Source organism: Eurypyga helias, unplaced genomic scaffold (genome assembly GCF_000690775.1).
Source record: "Eurypyga helias isolate BGI_N326 unplaced genomic scaffold, ASM69077v1 scaffold26064, whole genome shotgun sequence".
Lineage (NCBI taxonomy): Eukaryota > Metazoa > Chordata > Aves > Eurypygiformes > Eurypygidae > Eurypyga > Eurypyga helias.
The window spans coordinates 27,922-34,381 of NW_010244829.1; positions in this window are offsets into that span (position 1 = coordinate 27,922).

The window sequence follows — 6,460 nt, forward strand, 5'->3', positions numbered from 1 at the left end:
TAAATTTTTTTTTCTTTTTTAAATATAGCATCATGGAAACTGCGTTGATTATTTTTTTGCCTGAATGTGCCTTTTAATTTTCATCCTATTTTGTTACTGCTGGTTCATTACCAGATTTTGTTTAAAAAGAAATATATCTATTATGGTGCCTATGGTATCTTCTTTCACTGAATGACTTGAGTCATTTTCTCACTTAGGAGTTTAATATACTAGTACAAGATTAATCACAAACCACATTTCTAATTGTGAGTAAAAGTGTAGTCCTCTACACTAAGGAAAGGTTTAGCTGTTTAGCATCAAATTGTTTTAAGCACTCAAAAACATATTCCAAACGATGCAGTCAATACTGTCTGACATTTTATTCCAAATTACAGCATATACTGTATTTTCTTATAGTGGTAACTTTTATTTGTGTTCGTTCTTGTATTTATTTGTATATTTGACTAAAAGTTGATGATAAGTTGTATTTGAAGACTGACAGTTGTCACCCATTCTTGTTGCTAACTGCTGTTACACTGATTGTTTACAGGGTTCTTTTTTTTTCTTTATTTAAAATCAAAACTAAATCTAGGAAAACTGGGAAGTCTAATTTCAAGCAGAGGTGAAAAACATCAGTTCTGTAACTTTGGAGGTTCGATGTTACTGACACTATGCTAGATTTGAAATTAAGTAAATGAATTTGCACAAAACTAGAAGTGGCAGACTGGATGTCTATTTGGAACTCCACAACTTTATACTTTGCATTTACCTTGAATAAATCGTTGGTCTCTTTAACCTATCATGGCATTTTAAAAAAGTGTTTTGAATGTGGTCTTAAATGTCAGTGTGTTTTTCTTTAAAACATTATATGTAGCAGGGTAAGCCTGGTAAAAGCCCATTCTTTGTGTCATAGAAAAAGCTCACTCACAGACTTTAGTCTGTTTGACAAACAATTTTTTAAATGTTCTTGAGGTTTTTCTGCTAAAAACAATACTGTTAAAGACACATTAACACTTTAGGTCGATATTATACTGTCACCTGAAATAATTTTGACACCCACAAAATGGTTAGAAAAACGCATGTTTCATAGGTTTAACGTTGCCAGTTAAAATGAAAGCCATCCTCCAATTAGCAAAACACAGCTTTGGAGGAATTGGTGTGCTTTGTACCTCTTCCCTCCCCCATAGTAGCCTCCGTTTCCTCCTGTGTTTTCTCTGGCATCTGCTGGGCTTGACAAAGTGCAGCTTGGACTAATGTGGAGTGTGTACGCACGGTAGGACCCGCATATTTGAGTTCTTAAAAGAGATTTTAAACTGATTTGTTGGTGTCCTTCAATATTTTGTATTCAAAATACAGAAGCAATTCAAAAGTTTTATGATAGTGTTTGGCAATCTACTAGCTCAAACCTTTTACTCTTTATCAGGTGCCTCACTAAAACAATTTGTTTCTTAACCGCATTAGGGAGAGAAATCTTACTTTATCCACTGACCTATCTCATAGTTTCTGCTTGCAACACAAGCTTCTCTCCTGAATGCCTCGTTTTGGTCTTGGAAGATGCTTATTTCACATGTAGTTTGCCACCTATGTTTCTGAGGGGAAAAAGGGATCTATGAAAGACCGTGGTAGAGACCTCTGTGTGGTTTCCATTATGTCTCTTAGCCCTTGAAACTATTAGACAAAGTGTTACAGCTGTGATGAGTAAACCTTTTGTCTAAATAAATTGCTGTGGCTAGTTGTACTTCTCTGGAAAATTCCAGTTAGGAGAGTAGGAAATACTGATGGTTTGTGTCTCTTAAAAGAAAGAAAATATTTTCCCGGTGACCTTTTAGAGGAGTTGGGTGAAGAGCCCTTTTGGTATCATGTCCAAAATGCAAAGCAAGTATCTAGATACCTTACTGGCTGCCTCATCGCCGTCAGTTCTTTCTGAAATAATTTTTGATTCAGTCATCACTTGGCTAGGCTTTGGGAGAACTGAGGAAAGAGAAATAGAAGCCTGATCCGACTATTGATGTTTGTGCCTCTTTGTTGATGCAGACTTGGAATGCATGATTGAATATTAGATGCAAGTTCAAATTACTTATCTTATTGGACATGTAAGTTTGAGAAGATCCCAAACATCTGATTGTAAACATTAAAATCTGGAGGTAATATTGAGATATTGTAAATGTTTCCTGAAATGCAAATAATGCCTCCATGCATAATTCCATGTTAAAATGGGATAGTCTCATGATACAATCTCAGCATAGAAGCAACAGACTCTATTCCTGAATGATCGGTCATGCCCATATGGAAAATGGGGAGAATATGTCACAACTGGCCACCTAGCTAAAAGTGCGGCATTTCAGGAACGTTATGCTTGTACTCCACAAGATTCTCTTCCTGTGACAAGGAGATAAAATTAAAGCAAAGATCCAGAAGCCCTGCAAGAAAAATCTACTGATGTGTTGGAGAACTAGTGTTTTTTTGCTGGAAATTTTTGCTTCAGCTTAATGGGCAGTGGTTGTGTCTCATTCATTTATCTAATGATCAGTATCATTTGAATACAGAAAAGCTGATACAGGGCAGAAACTTGGTAAGTGATGAGAGGGTATTTCTGTGATAAAGCTGAGCTTAAGGGTGTGGAAAGGGAAAGGTCTTCCTTGAGCTCAAGGGGCAGCTCATTCAGCATACCTGTTTTGGGGTTGGGGTTTTTTTTGGTTGGTTTGTTTCAGAGGTGGGTGCAATTGGTTGCTTGTTTTATGTGGCTTTCTCTCTGAAAACTGGAGTTCCTGCACATCACCCCTTAACTGCTACCTTTGGTCATTGTTGCCTGTGAGGGCAACGGAACCAAAACTGTTTAAAAGCTGGTCGCATGGGCTGTGTTTATACTTTGTGAGTCCTTTCCCTCTTCCCAGGGCCAGATTGGTGTATACATGGACCCACAACCAGCCTACTCATGGCTCATCCCATACAGAGCAGGTTGTGCTTCAGTTCCTTAGTAGGCAAAGTATCCAGTGGAAGCTTTGATGTAGGTTCCTGCAACTGTGACTGACATGGGTCTAAGATGGCTCATGGAACGCTGTCATTGTGGCCTAATCCATGGGCCTACTTGGCTTTTGAAAAGCTTTAAGAATTTTTATTTCCTATAGTTCATAGAATCACAGAACGGTTTGGGCTGGAAGGGCCCTTAAAGACCATCCAGTTCCAACCCTCTTGCCATGGGCAGGGACACCTTCCACTAGACCAGGTTGCTCAAAGCCTCATCCAGCCTGGCCTTGAACACTTCCAGGGATGGGGCATCCACAGCTTCTCTGGGCAACCTGTTCCAGTGCCTCACCACCCTCTCCAGGAAGAATTTCTTCCTGATATCCAATCTAAACCTCCCTATTTTCAGTCTAAACCCGTTACCCCTTGTCCTGTCACTACAGGCCCTTGTAAAAAGTCCCCCCCAGCTTCCTTGTAGCCCCTTCAGGTACTGGAAGGTGCTATAAGGTCTCCCTGGAGCCTTCTCTTCTCCAGGCTGAACAAGCCCAACTCGCTCAGCCTTTTATCATTAGTTGTCAAAGATGAGGAGAAAACAGCCTCGTCATACCCTGTATTTCCCTTGTTTTACACTCAGACATCCTCTGCTTTGCAGGGAGGTGTGGGGGGTGCCCAGTATGGCAGAATAGTGCTGTATGATGATGCTTGATGGTGGGCGTGAGAAACCTAGCACGGTCTTCCTACCTGCTGGAGTGAACCCAGGAACAGTCTAACCACAAAAGCACTCCTGGGGCTTGTCTGGGGAAGGAATCTGTAGTTCCGCTCTGTAAGCGATCCTGGCAGTGCTCCAGCACGTGGGCAGCGCCAAAGGTGGAGGAAACTGGACCCCTGAGTGACAGGAGGCAAGCCACGCTGTTAAACAGCGTTAACATCTTCCACGGAAAGAGAAGTAGCTTAAAAGGAGCAGCCAGTACCAGACACCCACTGCTGAGATGACCTGAGAAGGAGGGAGCCAGCACAGCTATGGAAGGGAGAAGGAAGAGCAGCAAGATGTCCTAAGGGCTGGGAGATGTGTGGCCCACCCTGCCCTAAAGGAAACAAAAGGCAGAAGAGAAAGGCATGCCTCTACCGGCTTTCCGTGTAGCCCAGGAGGTGTGCTGCTTCCCTCCCTTCTCCCACTGCCTCCACTGAGCAATTGCCACTGCCCGGTGGGAAACACTGACAGTGAATCACCAGGGGAGACCAGGAAAACCTCCTGGTTGCTAGAGACAAAGAATAGGACAATGGTGTGGCCAGAGTGGCTTAGGGACAACTGGTCCAGCTTTGGGGGATAAAGCCTAGATCAGGGAATGGCAACGCTTTCAAGGTTATGGTACCAAGCTGTATTTTTTTTTAATTTCCTAAAACAGAGCAGGAATTTGAGAATTCATAGAATGGTTTAGGTTGGAAGGGACCTTAAAGATCCCTTAAAGAACTGGGAGATGCTGCCTGCCAATGAGGCCAGATGCTGACAAGCTTGTCAGCTGGTATTAGGTCTTTATGTAATCTCGCAGGTCCCTCTCTTAAGACAACGTGGCTTCCAGTTCTGAAGCAGGTAGGTCGAAACGTGCCCACGTGCGTGTCCTCTGGCATCTGTCGTAGGCTTCTGACTAGTGCCTGTCACACAGTTACGCCACACTGACGCTGTTGGAAATGGTGGTCTGTCCTCCTTTTCAGGCACACTGAAAAGGGAGGAAGCAGGCCACAGGTGTGAACTGGAATAGCCTTTCACCACTACAGACACAAAGTCCTAAAAGCTCAAAATTGTCTAAGAAAAGTGTGTTCAGAGATCAGAGAAACGCTGAAGATCTTTCCACTGATTCAAATACTTCAAATTAGTCGTCAACAACCCTCTGCTGCAGAAGAAAAAGCGCACCCGGGAGTGGGTATGCTTGGGGCAGTGCCCGATTTAAACGCTAGCAAACCGGGACATCCCGGTTGTTTGGTTGTCTCGCAAGAAACTCGGGCAAAGAGGCTTACGGGGAAGCTGGAGCAGCACAGCAAGATGACGTAACGAGTGTAAATAGAAGAATCTGAGTAACTGAGAAAGGCGCTCTTCCTTGTTTCTTTACTGATTAGGGTCAAGAAAGCATCAGCTCTTGATGTCTGCAGAGAGGAACCACACTTTGCAAAAGCGGGTAACGGTGTGCGGTTCATACTCTGTCCTTCGCCACCGCTCCCCCGTTCCGAAAGCCAGCGTGGTTGTCTTAGTCCCTACGCGGCGTGCGGTTGCATTCAAAATGGCATTTTGAAAAAAAACCAGCGGAGCACGTGCTTTGTATCTTAGCTCGGTTGTGTAATTATGCCTTTTTAAAAGCGTGTTTGCCCCCTTTTTTTTTTTTTTTTTTGGTAGTCCCTTCTTCACCCTGGGACAGACGTACGCTGTTGCGGGTACGTTGCCGGAGGCCGCAGGAGGTCACGGCAGTTGGGAGAGTGGAATGCTTTTTACAAGTATTAATGTCAGAGGGGAGGAAGGGGGGAGAAATGCGGGCAGGGACTTGCAGTATATTGACAGTTTAAATCCGCAGGCACAGCGTGCATGGCTTGGAGGGTGGGGAGCAGCACCATCAGCTGGAGGAGGTGTCTTCTAGGAAGCATTTTTTCTGCAGCTGGCTTGGGGTGCTTCCTGGTTTTTTGTGCGTTGGCAGTTCTAGTCTCTTTTTGAAAAGTGAGGAAGAGTCCTAAACATATTTTCATCTTCTTTCTTCGATGTCCACTGCTATCAAGCTTAGTCAAGAAGAACGAAGGCATGGGGTACAGAGCAGGGCACTGCGTGAGCAGCCATGGACCCCCAGAGCATCCAAGAAGGGGGTTACTTGTCAATTAAAAACGTCAAAGATTGCTATTTATCAACGAGATGAATGTAGCTAGTATTTCCTCATTATTGTGAAACAGAACTCCCCCAGGATCTTAAGATATTTTTTTAATGATAATTAAAATAAAGAGTAAAGGTGAAAAATAAATGTGAATCTAGTCAACGGATGAGATGCATCTTCCAGACTGTTCCACTCAGTTTCTGCGGAATGGCCCCGCTAGGCATGTCTTCAGCATGGTTTTAGAGAAAGAATGAAGCTTTGACTTTCCCTTCTCGATCGTATTATCAACAGCCTTGTAGCACGCAGGCCTGGTATCACATCCAGAAGCATCTGCAGCTCAAAATAAATGTGAATCTAGTCAACGGATGAGATGCATCTTCCAGACTGTTCCACTCAGTTTCTGCGGAATGGCCCCGCTAGGCATGTCTTCAGCATGGTTTTAGAGAAAGAATGAAGCTTTGACTTTCCCTTCTCGATCGTATTATCAACAGCCTTGTAGCACGCAGGCCTGGTATCACATCCAGAAGCATCTGCAGCTCAGCTAGGTGTCAGGCTTTGACACGGCTGCAGTTACAGCTCCCACTACACATGCTGAAAGCTTTTTTGCCAGGAGTTACATCATTCTTGTATAATTACATCACACAACCGTAGCCCACGGCCCCCCC